The 23180-nt window shown below is 44.9% G+C and overlaps 1 long non-coding RNA gene across 1 annotated transcript; it reads left to right on the top strand.

Annotated features, from left to right (window-relative positions):
• The first annotated feature begins 17046 nt into the window (after positions 1 to 17046).
• Positions 17047 to 22700, top strand: LOC131480121 (uncharacterized). Its single transcript, XR_009245261.1, has 3 exons — positions 17047 to 17145; positions 20061 to 20212; positions 21964 to 22700. It is a non-coding gene; the product is annotated as an uncharacterized LOC131480121 (long non-coding RNA).
• The last annotated feature ends 480 nt before the right edge of the window (positions 22701 to 23180 follow it).

Raw genomic sequence — 23180 nt, 5'->3', positions numbered from 1 at the left:
TTAGATTATGAGCTCATAGAGAACACAAGCCAATTTTGAGAAAATAGGTTCATTGTTTCTTCCAAGATCTAGCTCTGTTTCTGCTCTCCCAGTCTCAGACAACAGCTCTGCTTCCTCTCGGTTTCTCACAGTGTAAATTTGTTCCTCACACTTTGCCCTTCACTCCTCCCTCAGTCTTCTATCCAAGTCATCACCATGCCTCTTTATTGTACACCTTACTGCCTCTCTCTTCATCTGCACTTCATCCATGTTGTACAGCTGTAGTCTGAGCCATTGCAGTACTGTGTCTCAGTGTCTGCAACAGGAAGTTCTATGTTCTAGCCAGAAATGTCACTCAAAGCCCTTAGCTGACAATGTCACTTTATTGTTAAAAAAAAAAAAGAAGTATGTTTTCTCAGTGTTTAAACTAGGCATAACTTTCCTGACAGAACTTGCAAGGCCCTTCAGATCTGTGTAATTTATCACCACCCCATTGTGTTCTAAGATCTTGCCAGCTGAAAGGCTTCTGGCTACCGAAATACACCTGTTATTTTCCCTTTAGGGAACCATATGATCTCTTCTTCCGCTCCTTAACCTGGCACACTCTTACTTATCCTTCTACTTCAACCATACACCTCACTTCTTCCAGGAAGTTTTCTCTGGCTTTTCTGTCTGAAAATCTTGCCTAAGTGTACCTTTCTCCAAGTGCAATGAATTCAATACTAAGACAAACTGTAACACACTGTTCCTCTTATCTGTTCCTCTATCCAGTAAGTCTTTTGACAGTAAGGATTGCCGTAGTTACAGTTGTAGTGCCCAGAACTCCCCAAGTATTTGGAACAAAGAAGAACCATAATAAACATTTTCTGAGGGGCCCGGCAGTGTGGCCTAGCGGCTGAAGTCCTCGCCTTGAAAGCCCCGGGATCCCATATGGGCGCCGGTTCTAATCCCGGCAGCTCCACTTCCCATCCAGCTCCCTGCTTGTGGCCTGGGAAAAGCAGACGAGGACGGCCCAATGCATTGGGACCCTGCACCCGCATGGGAGACCCGGAAGAGGTTCCAGGTTCCCGGCTTCGGATCGGCGCGCACCAGCCCGTCGCGTTCACTTGGGGAGTGAAACATCGGATGGAAGATCTTCTGCTCTGTCTCTCCTCCTCTCTGTATATCTGACTTTGTAATAAAATAAATAAATCTTTTTTAAAAATTTACTGAGGAAATGAAACCAAGGAGATAAATAAAAAGAGTCAGTAAAGGCAGAGGAACCCACTCAGCCAATTTTAGCAAGAAGGGATTTTTGGGCAAGATATTGAGAATCTTTCCAATCTTTCAAATCTTTCAAATCTTTCAAATCAGCCATGCATGTCTAGAAAGCAAGAATACAGGTGTGGCTTTGTGACAGGACAAGGCCGGACAATGGGACAAAGTCAAGGCATCTTAATGTTTTCCACTCTACTTCAAATTCAAAAGGAGAAATTTCGGAAGAGAATAACTTCAGTCATACACCTCAGCTCAGCTAAAAGATGGCCCAGAACTTGTTACACATCTCTGACGGACTGTTTGCAGTAAAAGACAGGAAAGCACAGAGACATGGGGAGAGGTAATGGATACTAGAGGCCAACGTCATTAAACATCTATAAACCTGAAATTCTGAAGTCTTGTTCATCAGATCTTATAGGTAATAATGGAAACACAGAAGGCTGAGGTCAATGTGACGCAAGATTGACCGATAAGAAAGGTGACATTGTATATAAAAGTCACTTGGACTTACACAAAAAAACGTGAGTAGAAGCTTAAAAACACAGAATCGACAATAATAATTGATAATGTATTGAGCAATTACCTTTGAAAGAAATCAGGAAAAATCTTAACATGTAGCTCTGTAACTACTTCCAGATTAAGATTATTCTTGTGGGCCCAGTGCAGTAGCCTAGCAGCCAAATCCTTGCCTTGCATGTGCTGGGATCCCATATGGCATCGGTTCTAATCCCGGCAGTCCCACTTCCCATCCAGCTCCCTGCTTGTGGTCTGGGAAAGCAGTCAAAGATGGCCCAAAGCAATGGGACCCTGCACTCACATGGGAGACCAGGAAGAGGCTCCAGGCTCCTGGCTTCAGATTGGCACAGCACCGGCTGTCACGGTCACTTGGGGAGTGAATCATTGAATGGAAGATTTTCCTCTCTGTCTATATTCCTCTCTGTGTATCTGACATTTCAACAAAAATAAACTATAAAAAATTATTCGTAAGTTTTTTTCCTTTTGCTTTTTTCTGAGAGTAAAACAGTTGGTAATTTTAAATGAAGTATAGTTTAGAATCCACAAGAGGTGTGCAGATTGAATAGAGATCATGTCTTATACTTTCAAACACATTCGCATGTTTGTGCCATTAACACTAGAGACACAACCTGAACCACACCATTTAGAGTTGAAGGAGAAAAAGCATTGCCATTTATTGACCACTTAACCTTGAAGAAGGAATTTCTCTAAACCTCAGTTTCTTGTCTGTGTGGTAAATGTAGCAATATTTAATCCAGTTGTTTGGCTTGAAAGGGATCCTATATGTAAAGCACTAAAAACAGCTCCTGGCTCATAATTAGTACTCAGTGAATGACAATTAAGCTCAGGAAATGTTTGATGACTTTGAAAATGACCTTCTTAATGTAAACTTCCTTAGGCAACAAGGTGTTTTATCAGTAAGTATTTCAGAAACTATATTTTTCCAGTACTCAAAAAGTAATAAGTTTATACATTAAAAAAAAAAAACTCTTACCTCCCTGGTGTGACTTAATTGGACATCAACTTGACATCAAGGCATAAACCAAAGGGTGTTCCCAACATTGCACCCACCGTGTCTCGGGAAAGCCACTTCCTGCATGTCATCTATTCTAAAGGGGAACTCAAATCACTCAGTAAGATTTGGTCATGCTCCAACAGTGGCTTTGCCAGCCTCCCCCACCTTTTCCTATCACTTTAAATCTGACCGTCAGGCCAGCTGTTATTCAGTGTCACATCCAGTGGGAAGGTGAAGCTGGAAGGATTCTGAAGCAGGAAGCCAAGGGCAATGAACAAAGCTCTCAGCTCCCGGAGAGGTCCACACTGTCTGGGAAACGTCCTCCTTGGCTGAATTACAGGTGACCTCCCCAGCATCCTAAGCCCCAAAGAGTCTCAAAACTAAGAGAACTTTCCAGATAAACAAGTACATTATTTGTAAACCTGCCGCTCAGCATACCACAGTGATGTCTGTTAACACAGTCCCATGTGCCTTGCTAAAGAGCTCCTGGAGTCTCAGATTCTGATAGTACATTATCCTCATTATCATCGCCCTGCTATTTCACCCTGTCAGTCAATGCTCCCTATTTTGTGCTTGCCCTCTGCAACCTCCCTTCATCTTCCTCAGAGACTGGCACTCTCAAAAGAAGTTAATACCTTCACACTCGAAGAAAAGAACAAGTCAATATCTGATATGACGTGGCTGTTTTTGCACAGCCAACAGAGGGTAAATGGAGACCAACAGGGAGGTAGATGCTGTCATCAGCAATCAAACGCAATAAATGGAAGGGCACAAGTGCCTGAGACTGAGGGGAGGGTCGTGGATAACAGAGAGCTGGAGCAGGAATGAGAACGGAATGAGAGAAACCAACCGCAAGCCACTTGTTCAGCACAGAACCAGAAAGTGCAGCTGCCCGCGGTGGGACACGTGACGATGGTTCGAAAAATAGGTAATTGACCACAAATGTGGTAGAAACTCACAAGACAGAGCTTCTAGACCATGTTAGTTCAGTTAGTTCTAGACAATGTTAGTTCAGTGTTTTTAAAAGGATTAACTAACCCCAATGATGAGAGCTACAGTCTTGTTATTTTGTAGTAATGGGACTGGCACACTAGCCCGTCCGATGTAATATACCCTTCCACTTCCGAGAAACCTCAACTTGATCATCATGAACCACTTTCAGCTTCAACTTTTCTAAACCCAGCAAACCTCTAGTAAACAAAGATGGCTTTGGAAATAGGTGTGTGTCTTTCTTACCATCAAATTCCTAATAAATATCCCAATGTTGCTCAGAAGATGTTCATTGGGTGGGAACATATGCAAACTGACAAGACACATTAAATAATTCCCAGCCAAAGTCATTTTGGCAGCCTATTTGGAAAGTACCTACATCGAGTAAACCCGACTTCTCTGAGAAACACCTAGATCTCCAGTTCTCCAGGAAGAAACTCTCTCCCCTTTGTTAGTCCTGACTTGGATCAGACTTGACGCAGTACAATAGTAAAACTGGTAAATCCCAACTGTGGAGTCTGTTCAGACCCCAAACCTTATGCTCAATTAAGACTTGACTAAGACACACTGGTGTTGTGGCTATGTATCTATATAATTTCCTCAACTTAAAATAGCTTTACACACCAATATACTCCCTTCAACAGCTTTAACCTAGGCACCCAGGCAAAGATCATGGAAACCATGAGAGGAAGAGTTGTAGCATAGTGCGTAAAGCTGCCATCTGCGATGCTTGCAACCCATATGGGCTCTGATTCCAGGCCTGACTACACTTCTGCTCCAGCTCCTCATTGATGGACCTAAGGAAGGAGTGCAAGATAGCTTGAGATTTTGGGCAAGTTGTCTGGGAGTCCTCCGGCTTCTGCTTTTAGCGCAACCCAGTGCTGCCCAGTGCAGCCATCTGGAGAATCAATCAGCCGCGGAAAGCTCTCATCTCTCTTTCAAATAAACAAAATGAAACCTTAAAAAGAAAGGAATCATGGAAAATGTATTCAAAGTGCTCCTTCTTATTCCTGCACAGGACTTGATTAATCATATTATCTGGAGTAAAGCTCAGATTTCCCTTTTAAACAAATTCCTCGAAAAATTTTAATGAATATTAAGTTTGAGGACCACTGTCTTAAGGAAATGAGACTAAAAATACAAGTGACGAACAGGAGGAAAGTAAGGAAACTCATTGCAAGGAGTGAGAAAAGTACTTTCTCTACCCTAAACACTATAAAGAAAATTATATATATATATACATATATACATATATATATGTACATATATACATATATATATATATAAAATGATACTTTGAAAGTAAAAGTATGGAGAAAATACTAATGAAAACAGGCATTGGGAATATAGTAACAAAAAATGACATTTCCATGGTTATAATAACACGAAAATTGCTCCTCTTGCAATCACTAAAATTATCCTTGAAATTTAGAGTGTTGGGGCAGACGTTTGGTCTACTATTTATGACACAGCAGCATCCCACACGGGAGTCCTTGGGCTTGATTCACGGCATTAGGTGCCGGCTTCAGCCTTCTGCTGATGCAGACTCTGGGAGGTGGCAGTGATGGTTCAGGCTTCACTTCTGCCACCTGCCAGCAACCCACACGGGAGTCCTTGGCCTTGCTCCTTGACATCAGGTGCTGACTTCAGCCTTCTACTGACGCAGACTCCACCTCTGCCACCCACAAGGGAGACCTAGATTGAATTGGTGCCTCAGATTCAATAGAGCTCAAGAGAGTCATGTTCTCAGTTCCCTGCCTTCTTGAGCTCACCACACCAGTGGCTCTTCGCCCTCACACTCTTCTCCGTACCATTCATCTTCTGATTTCTTTGTCTGCAGTTGACCACTGATTTCCTAAGCCCCCTCTCTGTCAAATGTTACCACATGGCAGATGCCTTTCCAGCCCATTCTCTATGCTGCTTTTAGACTGCCTTCTCTAAGTGTAAATGCATTAAGATCTCATCTGATTTAAAATATTTCTGTATCACTACACTGCATATGAACAATTTTTCACTTCCTGTATTAGGGACATATATGCAATCAGAAGGCTTATAATCTTTTAATTTGCCATTCTCTGTTATGAATGTTTTAGAAAACTGCCCTTTTTACTTAACTTGCACCAATCATTCACACATCCGTATTGCTCATTTCTTCATTTTAGTCCATACACTAACTTTCTCTCCCAGAAAACTCTCCTAACACTTCCTCCATAACCTTTCCTTTGTTTTACATTGCCCCAGGCTTTCTTACGGGTATAATGGTGTCTGTCTTAGAATAGTTCAGAAATGGTATTTCCTGTGTACTGTCAACAGTGAGCTCAGAGTACAGGAGATGCATTCCATCTGCATTTATTGAATGAATGAAGAAATGAAATAACAAAGGGAAGTATTTGGATACACCTCATAAAGCAGAAATTCCTGTGCCTGACACCAAGGTTTCTACATCAATTACAGCTGCTAGCTTAGCACAAAGCACAGTTACTTTCACTAAAGATATAAACTCTCCCCAAAGCTGTGTTTGTGCAAAGACAATGAAAGAAGCACTTGTTTAAAAAGAGCAGGTCTCTAGCAATTAGCAAACATCAGTTACATCCAGATCTACCAACTGCCTTTGTGTTTGTGGTTAGACGTACATGGAAATGCTTGGGAAGGATGAGGTTCCTTCTCCACAGAAAAGAAAACAGGTTACTTCAAAGACAATGTCTTTCTTCATGAAGGCTGCAGGGTGGAGAATCTGAGTTTGGATTCCTCCCTCCACAACCAAGAAAGAAAGAAAGAGAGAGAGAGAGAAGGAAAGAGAGGAAGGAAGGAAGGAAGGAAAGAAGGAAGGAAGGAAGGAAGGAAGGAAGGAAGGAAGGAAGGAAGGAAGAAAGAAAGAAAGAAAGAAAGAAAGAAAGAAAGAAAGAAAGAAAGAAAGAAAGAAAGAAAGAAAGAAAGAAAGAAAGAAGTGAGTTCCAGGAAAATAGATCTCAAGTCTGGCAAGGTTCCCTTGAGTTTTCATTCACTCTCAAAAGCAAGTCCCACATCCAAAGCCGTGGACCCAGGCTTGCTGGAGAGCTCTTTCAGAACAGGAATATATGGTATAAGAGCACATGTCGTCATTGGGGTGGGGAGGAGCTATGTGCCTGTGCCGTGCCCGTGGGGAGGGGCTGTAAGCAGGAAAACGCACAGTTTAACTTTTCACTTTTACCCAAAAGCAAAAGAGAGATGGGCCCTGACATACCTGCCTCCCTTTGCCATCTAGGGACAGAAAATTCTTCCTCCTGTCCTGGTCCTGTGCTTTGCTCTGCAGTCAGGGGGCTAGATTCAGTGACTCCTGATGACTATTTTAGTTCTCACTGTGATGCTTCTAGAAACCAGTTATTTTAAATGCTTTATTTTAAATGCAGATGTTAGGGTAGAATTCAATCTGTGGAATGAAAGACTTGGATTCAAATGCTGTCTCACCCTGTACTTAGGAGCGATCTTTGGATAATTTTGCCTTCTTGGGTCCTAGCCTTACACGCAGCTGACCTCCTTCAAAAGGCTTTCATGTGCCACGCTGTATTCACCCGCGCATCACCTGAGTGATCAAGCAGGTAGACAAAGAGGCCTTCATAAACAAACACAGCCTTCATTTGGCAGAGATAAACAAAGGCTGGGCAGAGAGACCCAATGAGAAATGTGCCCTAAGCAGCAGTAACACTTTCCTGTGAGTTGCACCAAGGGGTCCCAACCAACTTCAGACAGGTCCCTCTGCCCTGTGGCCTTCCAGCAACTCCAAGGAGTGTGGCTGTGAGTGGGAGTGTTGCCATCAGGTGTTTGTTTGTTAAGACAAACACCCTGGACTTGAACCTTAACTCTTGAACCTACGCGACTCCTGGGGCAGCAGGGGAACAGGGTAGGGAAATTTGCAGAAGACAAGGAACACCTGTAGGAGGTGGTTGTGCGCACACAGGGACAAGGAGGAGGCATCAATCAGCTCGCCAGACGGCTGGGCCTCTCGTTTGTTCTCATCTGCCTCCCTCCTATAGCCAGCAATCTGTCAGACACCAGCTTTATTTGTAGGGGAGGGTCATTAATTTGAATTAATAGCAGTGCACCGAACTGGGCTTCGTTTTGCTTTGTTTCCTTCCCGTGAATGCTGCAGGCTCTTTCGCTGTCTGTGTTTGTGAGTGGGGATATACTGGGAGGCACAGTCTAAGCAGCTAGGAAAATAAGGTCTGCCTGGATTCCCGCCCCGTAAAGAGGCTTCTCATCTATAGCCAGAGACCACACCACACACTGGCTATTTCTGCTCAGCGCACCTCTCTCAGGGCATTCTGGCTACCTCTGTTCTCCAAATCCCAGCACACACTAGTATTTCTGGCTTGCCCCAAAAGCTCTGTCACCTCACCCCCAGGCTACTCCGGGGGTATACCCACCGTATAGGGAGAAGTAAATACAGAGGTCCTGGCCTACTGCCTGATGCTTGGTAGACATTCAGTACGTAGGAAGGCATCCCACTGGGGCAGGCCTGGTGTGTTGCCGTCTCCATGTTCTGACTAGACATGGCTTTGGCTGCATTGTAACAGTTGAGAGCTATGGGGAGCAAGGCACCCTTAAACCTCCCACAAAAGCAGCACCCAGCAGGCCACAACAACAGTCACGCAGCATGGATGCAGAGGAGCTCTTGAGGTTACTCACCAAGAGTGTTTGGTCCATTTACTTTTCGCAACTTCTTTCTGCCTCTAAGCATGGAGGGGACAGCTGTACCTGCTTTACGTGTCTGCTATATGGAAACAAGGCATCGCTTCAGCGAGAGGAAAACGCAAAGAACAATGTTACTGCAAGCAGCTCTCAGGCAAAGCACAACCACAAGAGAATCCTTCCAACACTGGACGTGTCTATTCCTAAACGTGGGGTTACTGTTAGGAAAATGGGCTTGCAGAAGCCAGCAGAGCTTACAGCGGAGTGTGTTGTCAAGTGCAATGACTGTTGAGGGAAGTTCTACACGTCCTACTCCAATCTTCCTGCTCCAAGGGGAGATGGTTCTAATTGCTGCTGAGGTTGAGTTTCGTAAGACAGAGAATACTGTGGACCAGTTCCTGTGTATGAATCTGTGAGCTGAGGGGCTATTCACCAACAAAATCACTTAAGGAAGGAAATGTCCACCAGGAAATAAACTGGAAAAAAGCAGGGGTCTTGCAGCATCACTTACAGGAGACTCTTTGCTCCAAGTAACATCAGCCTTCCAAAAAGACAAACACTTTTTGTCACCTTGATGAAGTACGGAAACATCTCTGGCATCTGCAGTAGAAAGAGGCCTCCATAGGGATCCTGGGACATCAATAATTCAAACATGTCCTTCTATAACCATCTCTCAATGCCAGTGCATCTGCTGCAATAGATCAAAGGGGTTGCCAATCCATGCAAGTCAGCTGTGATGTACAAAGCAATTTGAGTGCCCCTAGTTCCCTTGCCTTATCTTCTGGCTTCGCGCCCACCCCCACTCAATGCTCCCTTCCACACCAACCTCATCAAACTGCAAACAGACTAAGAATGGTGGCTCTAGAGCCAGTTGGAAGGAAATCACTTGTAGCAGGTGGCACCACCTGTCCTCATCTAGCTCAAGCCAAAACAACCCACACTTCATCATTCTGAACTGTGGAAAAAGTTTAACCAGTTCAACATGAGCCATGTGGTCCAGGCAAGTACAAAGGAGCAAAGGCTCTGGTTCCTGCCCTGAGCCAGTTGATAAAGGCAGCAGTGGGAACACAGTTCAACTGCCTTTCACTTTTGACCCTCAGATCCAACAGTGGAAGTTCCTCCCAACAAACTACTTAGCCTCCTCAATGTTTGCTGTCTTTTCATCTGTGCTGCCCACTGCAGGGGTATCTGACTGCAATATCCACAAATGCTTCAGCTGATTCTCCTAGCAGAGGGTAAGGAGAGCAACAGGCATGTGTGATGTGAATCTAGGCTGGGCTGCCTAATCCACTTTCTCCTTGAAAAATCAACTTTTTCCATCTTCATGACAATGTCTTTAATGTCTAACCCTGGCAAGAATTTCTGAACCGAGATCTACTGCTTCCAAATTAACTTTCTCTCTACATCGTTTGTGCCATAACTTGCTGAATCATAGTGCCTCTCATATTTCAGACATTCCAGGGCACCAATCAGGCTACGGGTCAGCACTAACTTGCCATCAGCAACTGGTTCTATGTCTTACTAGTCCCTGCAAAAACCTTTGCTCTTAAACTAAGAAGGTTAAATCCTTCATATCTATAGGAAAAGGAAACTTGAGTTAGTCACACAGCTAAATAACTAGTGTCCTAGTAACTATATAAAGATGATCCTGATATGGTAGGGGCCTGAACGGTAGAAAAATGTTCTCTATAAGTCTAACTAAGCTTCATGCTGTGCACCCAAATGCCAAGTGCATGCCTGCCTCCTTGGGTACATGCAAGAGGTGCATTAGGATGCATCCTCTAGAAATACTGGGCACACCTCCTCACTCACCTGAGGGATTAGTAACAGCATTAAGCTCTTACACCCTTGAACTGTGATCTTGGGGACTGCCAGGTACAGGTGTTCTTTTAAAACTGCTAAGCTCCTGAGAAATCTGAACAGTGTTGTCTGTCACTCAAGTGATAAGAAACAGTGTCATAAATTATATCTGGCATTAACCTGGCCCTTATTACAGCGCTATGCTCCCTTTGGGGATTCGAACATTCCAAAGGTACAGACAATTTGGAAAAGGTCCAAGGTGGGGCAGTAAAATGATTAAAGAGATAGAGTGAAAACTGAGGGAAAAGGTTAAATGAATGTGATTTGTGAAAGCAGAGAGTAGACCAACTGTCCTGGAATATGGAAGACATGATTTAAGGAAAGCAGAGCTCATTGCTCCCGATATACTGACGGAGCAGAGAAGATGGCTCAGATGGTGTTTGAATACCTTGTAGTCCAGTTTACATATATTCATTAACTTTTCAAATTGTTGAACTCAGATCCTGTGATTTCTAGAATACTCATTTTCTGGCATATGAAGAAAAAAAATTTTCATCTGCTTTAATCTTTCTGATACCTCCAAGATAAAGAAACTGAGTCGCTCAGGTGCAGGGTCCCAAGGCTTTGGGCCATCCTTGACTGCTCTCCCAGGCCACAAGCAGGGAGCTGGGTTAGAACTGTGCCTGTATGGGATCCTGGCACAGTGCAAGGCGAGGGCTTCAGCCACTAGGCTACTGTGCCAGGCCCCTATTACTGCCATCTTTAACAATGAGCAATTCAAAGCACAAAGACATTATTTCAGTAACTCCTGCATGTGAGGGCAGGGCTTGAGCCTGGACAAAATGGCGGGCAGCAAGTGAATGTGCAATTAAGCCCAAATTCTTTCTGCGATAGAGGTGCTAAGTTTCAACACAAGACACATGGACTTAGAAAAGCAAGCAGAGCTGACACACTGAAGTTGGAGTGCATTGCCAACTCTCAGAGCCATGTTGTTTCTGTTCACTGCAGCCTATTGATCGCTGCTGGAGAAGTCACCGCAACCTGGCCCAACACGCCAGCCCTCCATCAGGAGTAATTTATAAGCCTGTTGAGAACGGCTGTGAAACTGATGAACCCAGCTGGCGGGTGGAGCAGGTCCCATGATTGATTCACTCGTTCTCCAGCTCAGCCATTTCACCCTGATCAGGCCACGCTCTCACATTCGCCATATTCATCCATCACCCGTAAATATCTTCAACGCCAAGGACCCAGGAGCCATCTTTGGCATTTGGTTTTCTTAACGCCCTATGGCTTATCCGCAGGCCCTGTCCTGTATATATTCTTCCCACCATGCCTGGGAGAGTTGGTTTAACCAGTCACACAGGTGGAGCCGCTGTCTCCTGGCAAGGGACGCAGGTACGTGAGAGTCCCACCAAGGATGGTTCTTCCAGGGAGCTATTTTGTTTAGGACATGGGTGGCAAAGGAACTTGCTGGCCTGGTGACAACGCAGGACTGACAAGTGTTTTTGAACTGCTTCCTCTGAAGTAGCCTTTTAGAAAATGCTGTATAGCTCCCAAAAATGCAGTGGCATATCTTTCTGTTTTCTCTGGAACAGGCTTTATATGTCACTTATAAACAGCTACAGAATATGCTGTCTGGAAGCCAGCAGAGGTTTTCTGGGGAGAAACCCATGCATATTGTCACAGAATTGTACGCAGAAAATGTATAAAAAGGAGGAAAAATGCGAGTGTCGAGAAAGTGCACTTCATCCAGAAGTTAACAGCCAGACTGGTGTTGCCACGCTTCCTACTCTCAAAGCCAGAAGTTAATCTCATGTGAGACTTCACATGCAAATTGACATCAGGACCAGAGAGAAAGTGGGTAGGCATGTTACCCTTCCAGAAACATCTTGGTGCACAGACCAGATTCGCAAACCCAGACGGAGGCACTCACTGCCCAGAATCCTGCCACTCACCCACAGCTCTGCCAGTCTCCTCAGCCAAACGCATCAGTGCCTTAATACAGAAGCTGCTTGACTTAGGAGACTACAACCAGAACAATCCACTAGCTAGCTGAAAATGCATGGGGGGCTGCATTGTGGTACAGAGCGTTAAGCTGCTACCTGTAACGCTGCATCCCACGTGAATGCCAGTTGGAGTCCTGGCTGCTCCACTCTAAGCCAGGGACCTGCTAATGTGCCTGGGAAGGCTTCAGAAGATGGCCCAAGTGCTTGGGGCCCTGCCACCAATGTGGAAGACCTGGGAGGAGTTCCTGGTTTGGGCCTGACCCAGCTCCGGCTGGGCATTTGGAAAGTAAACCAGAGGATGGAACAACTCGGTATCTCTGCTTCTAACCTTCATACCCAACTCCCACCACCTGGCGCACGTGTGCGCGCACACACACACACACACACATGCACACACACACTGTCATTCTGCTGCTCAAGTAAATAAAATAAGCCTTTTAAAAACTGCATTGAGCACCAGTCTTAGCTACCCAGTCTGGAAGCAGCCCCATGTAGAGCCTGGGTTGTCCCTGCTCCCGGGCTATGCAGCTGACTGTGAGCTGCCCTCCTTCTCACTATCCAGCACTGTGAGACAATCAGGTTGCAAAGTTCTAGTCAGAGAACAGATCCACTATCAAAATTTGAAGGAGGGGATTGTTTTGCATCATTAGAAAGCTGAAAAATTATAAGTTGATCCATCAGAAATTGAGGGCCTGGCTCCTTTAGTTTCAGGGAGGGCTCTGAGCTTCGAGAATTCCTCCTGAAACAAGCAGAGCCCATTTGTTCTGATCACATTCAGCCTCTGCCAAGTCTGGACTGCCTCTCTCACTCCCGTGCAGGGTCTGAGCTCAACAGCACTATTGCTCTGAGGTCACTCATACCCCTAAATCTGAATACACAGAATCATCTGGGAAAAGGGATGTAAAAGTTGAAAGTTGACTACCACATCCTACATAGCAGGACTGATCACGTGAATAAAGACAATGTGCATTCAAATACGTATTTGTTTATTTTGAAATTCAAAGTTATAGAGAGGAGGGCACAGAGAGGTCTTCACTGGTTGATTTGCTCTTTAGGTGGCCTCAAGAGCTAGGGCTGGCCCAGGCTAAACCAAAAAAGCAAGCAAGGAACCTCATCCAGGTCTTCCACATGGGTGGCAGGGGTCTGGAAATCTAGTCCATCTGCTGTTGTTTTTCTTAGCCAACTACCAGGAGCTAGATTGGAAGTGGAGCAGCAGGTACACGAACCTGTGCCCACATGGGGTATGTCACAAGCAGTGGGTTCATGACTTTGCCATAACACTGGCTCTGCAATGTGTTGCTTTCTTAGCACAACTAAAACCCAAAACAATTGTTTAAAAAATGAAATAAGAAAGGGTTCGTTAAAAGAGGAATGGTTTTTAAGGTGGTTTGTTAACTGTGAGGGACACTGTTGGAAGTTTGGCTTCGCTTTCTTTCAGTGTACATCACGTTTGAACACCTAAGACTGTCACAAGTGAAGCCTGCTCGCTGTCTTCCTTCTTGGGGTTCCCAGATGGTAGAAATACCCTGATCCCTATCTGTATCTAACATATCTGCTAAAATAAACCCGTGAGAAAAAGGGGAGAAAAGAAGAAGCTTTAATGTGGACAGGAGAAAAAAGAGTAGGTACATGCTAAGTAGTAGTCAATTGGTGAAAAAGAATGAAAATCATTCTTCCCTGGGGTCCCCAGGACAACAGGACACCCCTTCGCTTTCTTGGCTATGAGCTGTTTTTCCCCTACAGTTGGAAGGTATGTTTGTTTGGAAGTGCGTGGCTAACAGCATCTCAGAGGCACTTCCTTTGGAACAAGGTACAGACCTCTCAGTATGTTGCAGTCACTTGGCGGGAGCCATAAACGCACTGTTAAAGGTGGCTAAGACTGAATGCTTATTCCTTTTAGTTTTGGTTGGATTCACTCAACATTAGTAGAGGATTGCGTTCTCATTTATTTTGTGAAATGTGTGTGCCTTAATCCTCCGAGTTTGCCACTCATTTTAGGTAGACCTTTCCAAAATGATGCATTCCATATCTTTTCAAGCAGATACATATTGACTTGATTTTTCTGATCAACAGCGTAGTAGGAAAGGCAGAAGTGCTGGAAAGATTAAACACAGCAGCCTCCTCCTGCAAGAGACGTATTCGAAAGATGAATCCATTCGTACTCTATGATAGAATGAGGAAATGATGAAAACGGGAAATTCCAGTCAGTACAGACGAATGTCAGGACAAAGCAGTATCTTCTGTATTTCCTAGGAAAGTCTCAGTCACCAAGTATTTATCCTGCCCCAGGAGGTATCAAACAAGCATCTGTGTTACTGGAAAATAATTTCTCCTTCTTCCTTCCTATTTTCCAGCAATTCCCAAAAGCCAATGCTGTTTGAACAAATACGTTCCTCTTGCAGGATTTCAATTTCTTTGAGTGTCTTCTTTCCCTGCCTGTCCCTTCATTGTACTTGAATGAGAGTAGATTCCCAGAGGTGGAGCTCGAGGTAAGAAGTCGTTTCCCTTTGCTTCAGTATAAAATTGGACTGTCCATGTCGCATGGTCTGCTGGCTGACATCCTTATCTGTTCTGTGGCATGCTCACAGTATTTTACAGCGGTGTGTGCACGGCAATCTCCACCATTAGAAAATATGCTGTATGTATCATCTAGGAGAGGATTGCATTGTTTCCAACATGTGCTTTCCTAAGTTTAGTTCCAAAAATACAGCTGGTAGGTGACTTATACCCTGTGGATGTTGCAGAAAATATTTTTAAAAATTCTTCTAATAACTCCCATTCCCAAACTCGTAGGCTCAGGTGCTTCCTTGCCTTGGTCATAAATGGCTCAGCACTAAGGAACCAACAAACGTATCCCAAAACAACAGAGGATTTCTGCATGGCAGCAGATCTTGGTCGAGGGCAAGTTCTACATGTAGTCTCACATTTCTGCCTATACTATACCACTCTTTCTGGATCACTCACATACTTCCTAGGTTCCTGAGTGTCTCCAAATGTCAAAAGCAAGGAATATAAAAAGCAGATGAATTGATAGCCTGTGAAAACGTAAGAGAGATGAAATACTGTGTGCAAAATTTGAAGCAGTATGATCAATATAATTATCATTACAGAGATTATTACATCATGTTAAAATACGCAATCTCTTACCCTCTCAGATGTTTTTTGGAATCTCTTACAATTTCTGATTTATTGTAAATGTGGTAGCTCCATTTTACAGAGGAGAACAGAAAACATTTCTGAGAGAAGAGTGTAGGCAACAAAAAAGGGTACAGAATAGCTTCAGTGATGTCCTGCAGGAAGAACAGGCTTAGAGCGAAAGACATGCAGGCGAACAGTGATGTCATAGACCCCTAGTCACCCAAACAACAGAGGTGTCCCCAGAACCCTTGCTGTGTACCACAGCGGATTGCAGGGCGTTGGGCACATTCACTGGAGAGAGGGGGAAGAAAAGAAAACAAATATGGAGAGGAAGGAAGGAAGGGAGTAACATAGGGGGAGGGAGGGAGGCAGGGAAGAAAGAGGGGAGAAGGGAGGAAGGAAGGGGCGAGGAAGGGAAAGGGAGAGAGGAAGGGTGGAAGGAGGAAGGAAGGGAGGAGAGAGGAAGGAAGAAAAAGAAAGGGAGATGGAAGGAGAGAGAGTAGGAAGGAAGGGAGAGAGAGAAAATGAAGAGAAAGGGAGAAAGTGAAAGAAAAAAGGAAGGCAGAAAGGAAAGAGATTGTATGGGTTCTATTGAGTAGTTCCTCCATGTCTCTGGGGATATGGACACACCCACTCTTCAAATTCCAAAATCCTCAATGCTCAATTCTGTTTTTTGTAAAATGGCCAGGTATTTTCAAATAACCCCAGCACACCCTCCCCTATACTTTAAATCATCTCTAGATTACTTATTATGATTAACACAATGTAAATTCTCTACAGATACTTGCAGTACTGGCTTTGTTTAGGAAATAATCACAAGGAGAAAAAAGTATGAATGTGTCCATCACAGACACAGTTTTGTTTTCAAATATTTTCAATGCGTGAATGGTTGACACTAAAGAAGCACAGCCCAAGGTTATAGCGAGCCCAAGGTTACCATACTTGCCCTGTACCTTGAAGCAACCCAGCTGGGATGTGGCCATGCTCTTGACTAGGCTGGTACACTCTATAAACACTCAAGAGACTATTCCAGGAGGACACAGTCACGCGTCACATAGGACTGACTCCCCTCCTGGGCCAGTCCTTGCAGGTAGGAGGCCGGACACATTAAGGACCCTGCACACACTCGTCAGGTGACTGGCATCTTAAAGTTTCCTCTACGCTGAGAGGCAGCACAGTGCGCAGGCTGTACCAGAGCCAGCTCTGTCAGACCAGCATCTCCATGTTTCCTGCAGCTCTGTCACAGCAGTCACACTCTTGATTATGTCCTTCCATGCCTTCGTTCTGCTGAGTGTCTGCTAAATGGAACAGTTAATTCAATAAGCCCCACTTCATTATCGGTGTTTTTCCCCCTCAAATCATCCTGTTGGCTGGGATTTTTTTTTCCTCCCATTGAGGCTGTGTTCCTTTTGTTATGAGAATTTCTATTATGTGTGTTAGTCATACTTCTAATAATGCTCTCTGTTGCTCTTTCTCACCAAAAACTATCACAGTTATCAACTCACTGAAAAGTCATCTTATCACAATGTTCTCCTGTCTCCAAACATGAAATCCTGGCAGGAAACCATTCAAAGAACAGAGAAAGGTTATTGTGTTGCCCGTCACCTTTTGGGCTTAATTTGTCAAGCAACAGCATTTACCAGGAGCCCCCGGGGTGCAGTCCTGCGTGACAAGAGTGAACATGTGGGGCTTTCTCTGCAGACCCCCTGCTCCTCAACACGGGGAAGCCAGGCTGCCTAGCAGTCCGGGAGCTGGTGAAATGGAATCTGTCAACAGGTATGACTCCCCCAATATTAAAAAGAAAAAGAAAAATGATTGTTTTAAGCATATCAGACTCAACTGAGGCTGCAAAGCTCAAAGAGACGTTTGGGATGACAAGAGTGACATGGCAGAAACCATGTGAAGGATGGCTGGCATTTTCTATTCCCCACATCTAGATCAAATGAAACTTTTAGAAAGTTCAGGGGCAATCCTAATGTCCAGAGGGGAGGGACCAAGGATGGAGGTTGCCAGTGGAGAGGACGGTAACTACTACAGTGTCAAAAAGGAGGCATTTGGCCTAATGGTTAGGACCCATATCTCACAGCAGAGTACCTGAGTTTGATACCCATCTCCGGCTCCTGACTCAGCTTCCTGCTAATGCTTAAGTAGTTGCATCTCTGCCACTGCTGTCAGGTGCTTCAACGATACTCCTGGCTGCTCCCAGTTTCAGCTTGAACCAGCAGCTGTGACCATTTAGAGGATGATCCAACAGATGGAAACTAGCTTGCTCTTTCTCAGTTTCTCTCTCTCTCTCTCTCTCTCTCTCTCTCTCTCTCTCTCTCTCTCTCTCTCTCTCTCTCAAATATAAGTAAGTTTTAAAAAGTGCATTTTCTGGGAACTTTTGGAAGACCTCTGCATTTCCACTGGATGTCTGCCATGGTGAACCTGGTGCTGGGGGAGGAGGCACTAGGCATAGTGACCCTAATTGCCATTTGAATAACTTGCCTGTGTCGCCTGTCAGCCTTCATTCTGTGGGAAGTTGTCAGTACAACCCTTCAATGGGCAGGTTTGTTATCAGCAAGCGGTTTACAGCCTCTGGGCTGTGCATTAATTAAAACGGCTTTGTGCAAAGCCTTATTCATTAGCACGCTGCTTCTTTAATCACTGCCTCTTCAGCCACCAGGACAATCTATAAATCTCCTCAAATATGAAATAATGAAGTGGAATGGTTCAATTCATTACAATGTAATAAGTCAGGATAATGTGGGGGTGGACAGGGCAGTGCTGACATGGGCTTCCAACCCAGAGCCCGCCCTCCTCGTTATCTGAATGTACCCAGAACACGCACAGCAGGTGGAACCACATGTAACAGCAAGAGACTGCGCCCTTTGCATCTTTCACCCAGACAGGTGCAGAGCATCGAGAAAGCATGGGTGGAAACTGCTGCGGGTCAGCAGCAACAGGCCATTCACAGATCTGACAACTTATTCCACAAGGCCTCCATCACAGCCAGGATCTCCAAACTTTCCTTCCTGAAAGGAAGTGCGACTGGGTGGGGACACTACCTCTCCTTCATTTATGACGTTCCACATACAGAAGTCACCTGCTCTAAGGTCAACAGTACTGAGGAATTTCCTGGTTACATGGGGCCTCGTCCCACCTACAGGTCACAGCCATCTACGGAGTTATCAATATTCCACCCCACAGGTGGGCTACTGAGATAACAATTAATTCTGCGATTTGCAGTATGCTAACTATAAACTTCTCCTTTCCCCCCATCACTGGTTCCCCACATCTGTACAATATAGCATGGGAGGCAAATAAAGTTGCAATTGCCAGATCCTGCCCATTCCTTCCTCATTCAGCAATCTCCAGATGCCCAGCAACCAGGAATTGAAAGCATACCCTGCCTCTTCGATGAACTCAACGGAATGCTTCTGCCAAGCAGCATCAGCTAAACACTGGCCCTGGGAGCCCAACACTTGCATGCTCATTCATTGCAGAATTTCACCCGCAAATTCCAGGAATGCAGTCTGTGCTCTTACATTTCCATCCAGAAATAACCCAGAGCTAGACAGTGAGGGAGTGGTCAGCACTGATTGAAGAGGAAACAGCTGAGAGGGGGCCGCCGCAGTGCAGATGCAGTCTGCGTGCCCTGAGCAGTTCCATTCCGCGCCTTTCCATACATGATGTTCAGTACCTGGCTGGCGCATCCTCTACCAAGAGGAAGGAAGCTCTGCAATTCAACTTGATCTTTCTAACCGAGGCTCAGCCGTTGCTACAAGGAGACGGAGGAAGGGCACATCTCAAGAACCGTCACAGCCTTTCTCTCATCAGTGGAGACACATGACTAAGTGCATGATGGGGATGTCTGGGTTTGGACTGGGCAGCATGGGTCCCAACAAGCCTCTCCTTGCTGGGAGAGGTACCTCATACGGTTGGGGAATGTGGCTTCAACTCCTTGGGAAGAAAATATCATCCAATCCAGGAGAAGTGCAGGAACAAGGTCTTCAGAAATATCCTACTGGCTACCACAATGGATATCTGTTGCCCCCAAGCACTCAGCCTCTCTTCTTGTTCTTCCTTTTTACTGCAGAGCATGGTATGGGCTCCATGTCCATGTCTCAACCACAGCCACACGTTGAAACCCTAATATACAAGATGGTAGTATCAGACAGGGGGCCTTTGGGAAGTGATTAGAACATGAGGAGGAAATCTTCATGAAGGGGATTTGTGCCCTTGCAAGAAGAGATACCAGGGGGTTGCCCACATACCTTGCTCCCCCTCCCTGCTACCCCTATATAGGGACACAGCGTCTACAACTAGAAGGCAGGTCCTCATTACACAACTAGACGCTTGGTCTAGTCCTGCCTTGATCTAGCACAAACCAGTCCCCAGAACAGTGAGTAGCAAACTAACCAGTCTATATAATTAATAATAGTGGCCGACCTAAGACATAGTACTTGTGGCCTCCTAATTTACCATCACATTTCCATACCTATTGTATTTATTTTTATCATCTATCCCCTTCTGCTGGAGGTGAAAAACACACGGACAGAAATTATGGTTGGTCTGTAGGTGCCCCACGTGTATTTGCGAATGACGGCATGCATAGGAAAGACTATATAATAGAAAGGGATTCACACATTAGAAATGAGACAATTAAAATGGAGTCAAACATAGTCTTCTCCTGCCTCTACCTGCTTTAGGTCTACAAGGGGCTCTGGATGATTTGCACAATCTGCAAACAAGACTGGGAGCCTACCACTCTGAAGGAAGCACTCTCTCATTGCCTCTTGGTGAAGTGTATTGAGAAGTCAGATCTGCCAATGGAAAATGGGTTGTTCTTGCTTTTAACCAGGTGACAAATAACATGGTTAATAAATTATAAATGATAAAATATTACAGAACACCCAATATCAATTTTAATACTTGAAAATGATTTATTAATATGCTTTCACACTGTTTACGTGTCTGTTCTTTCTCACATTCCTACAACACACTGTGAAAATGAAGAAGGCAGACTTGACAAGGCAAGGAAGGGATGTGACAGCTGAGGTCTGCACAAGCTGAATCCAGAGAGGAAAGGCACATAGCCCCAGGTCAGGAAAACGATTCCAGAATATATTTATATATATTTATAAACCCCAGAACTATTGCTCTCCTTTCTAGAAAAGTCCAGAAGATGGCAAAACCTGCGATGAACTTTCTTTTTTTTAAAGATTTATTTTATTTTTATTGCAAAGTCAGATATAGAGAGAGTGCAGGGGAGACAGAAATATCTTTTGTTCGACGATTTACTCCTCAAGTGACCACAACGACCATTGCTGCGCTGATCCAAAGCCAGGAGCTCTTGTGGGTTTCCCATGTGGGTGCAGGATCCTGAGGCTTTGGGGCATCCTCGACTGCTTTCCCAGGCCACAAACAGGAAGCTGGATGGCAAGTGGGACTGCCGGGATTACAGCCATATGGGATCCCAGCACATTCAAGGCGAGGACTTTAGCTGCTAGGCCACTGCGCCAAGCCCTGTGATGAACTTTCTAACCCAGCTCTGCTTCTAGGAAGGCCAAGTTCTGCTGATGCCCAACTGCATCACTTGTCACACTTGCCCCTAACATAACATTCCCAGCATGAGCACAAAAAGAAGAATCAATCTGTTGTGGATGGACAAATCCATTTGCTGATTGATAGGGCTTTGTTCCTAACTTGGCCACCCCTACCCACCTGTGGACTTCATGCTCCAGTACCAGGCCATGGCCAAGAAGTTCTGGGCAACCTGACCAGGACAATGCAAGGGTCAGTACTTTAAAGACACTTCCCCTCATGCCCAGCTGCTTTCATTTGAAGGCTAGAATCTCAAAGTCAAATAGCAAACATGTTCAGATGTTGACTTTTTAAACTTTCATTTCAGGGCCCAGCATGATGACTCAGTGGCTAAAGCCTCGCCTTACATCCATTGGGATCCCATATAGGCATTGATTCATGTCCCTGCTGTTTCACTTCCCATCCAGCTCCCTGTTTGTGAAAGCAACAGAGGATGACCTTGCACCCGTAGGACCCGTAGGACCTGCACCCCAGTGGGAGACCTGGAAGAAGCTTCTGACTTCTGGCTTCGAATAGGCTCAGCTCTGGCCATTGCAGCCACTTGAGGAGTGAGCTTTCTGTCTCTCCTTCTCTCTGTAAATCTACCTTTCCAATATAAATAAAAAAAAAATCTTTTAAAATATTTCAGAAGCAGAGAGAGAGTTCCTCTCTGCTGATTGATTCATCAAATGCCCACAGTGGCCATGGTTGTGCTGAAGCCAAAGCTCAGAGCCAAGAACTCAACACAGGTATCTCATGTGAAAGACAGAAATCCAATTACTTGACATTTCATTACAGCCTCCAAGAACCTGCATCAAGAGGAAGCTGGAGTCAAGAACCGGGAACAGTGCAGGATGTGGGCCTCTTAACTGCTGGCCCTAATGCCCATCCCCTAAAGATGTTTAGATGGGAGTATTTTCTCTAATTGCTTTTCTACTTAGAAATGAGCCTAGCCGTGGCTGGAGTCTGGCAGGTGCTTAATCAGGGTTTTTGGAGTGGATTCCAATGCTGTAGGTGCTCTCTTTAGAGGACAAGAATCAAGGAGGAGTAGCCCCAGCAGCAGAATGACTGGGTTCACATCCTTGCACCTCCACTCTCTGACTGGACCATGCGACTGAGCAAGCTATATACCATAAAGCTGGAAAGTGGACAATAATGAAAGATCCACTTCGCAGCATCAGCATGGGGACTGGGTGAATAACGTAGTGAGGCAAGCTTCCTAAAGCAGTATCTGGCTGGCAGTCAGTGCTATGCAAGGGTTTGCACCTTATATTCTACTCATTGGATGTTCCTGGGTTCAAGTTTCATGCAAAACTTAGTAACCCTTCCTGGAGGCTCCAGCTCCCCCTCTGCAAGTGGGAATGTTTACACCCATTTCCAAAAGATGTCCAGGGGTGTTGGTGTCAAGATGCAAACAAAATATGGACTTGGCACATCATTAGTGACCAACATCAATATTAACGTTGATGATTAGTAATATTTATCATTTTGACTAATTTATATTTTGATTTGGAAGATTCAGGTATAAGAGAAAGTAGCTGCTTTCTGTTGAACCCAGTCTTTCTAGCTGCCCTTTCTATGTTTGAGTGCATTTGTATGTTTGAGAGCTGGGTCATGTCATAGAAGAAAATGTACAAAGACAGCTCTGGGTTCCTGGAGGAGATCCAAGTGTAGCTGCCTGGGGCCTACATTTCTCTTAATTAACTATCAGAGCACATTTTGTAGGGTCTTTATTTTTCCCTGTTTTCAGGTCCAAGGCACAATAGAGCAAGGGTAGGATTTGGGTTCAACTCCCTTGCCTCCTCCAACTCCCAACCCCGGGCAGGCTGAACTCATTGAGGATCAAAGCAAAGGCATAGAGGCAGGAGCCAGGATGTGAGAGTGAGGCAGGAGCCAGGATATGACAGTGAGGCAGGACAGAGAGCCAGGCAGAAGGTGAAGACAGCTCCAGTGAGCAGTTAAGCTCCGCTTAGATTGTGAAGAGCCCTGCAAACTCGAGGGGCTGCGCAGTGAATGCAGGTGTTAAATGTTATCACCGTGAGCTCAAGGCAAGCTGCCTGCTCACAAACCTATTAGCTGGTAAACAGCAGTGTTCTGTAATTCCAGCTATTAAAAACAGCTTAAAGAGAAATCAAATCTCATTTAGCAGGGATTGCAAGGGTCTTCTTGGACTCTTTTAAAGTTTCATATTCATCAAAGGAAACAGGCTCTCATTCTCAGCGCTGGCTTTCTCAAAGGCAATGCCA

This window comes from Ochotona princeps, chromosome 4 (assembly GCF_030435755.1).
Source record: "Ochotona princeps isolate mOchPri1 chromosome 4, mOchPri1.hap1, whole genome shotgun sequence".
Lineage (NCBI taxonomy): Eukaryota > Metazoa > Chordata > Mammalia > Lagomorpha > Ochotonidae > Ochotona > Ochotona princeps.
Note: the sequence above shows the minus strand (reverse complement) of the source record. Positions and strands in the feature narration are given on the sequence as shown.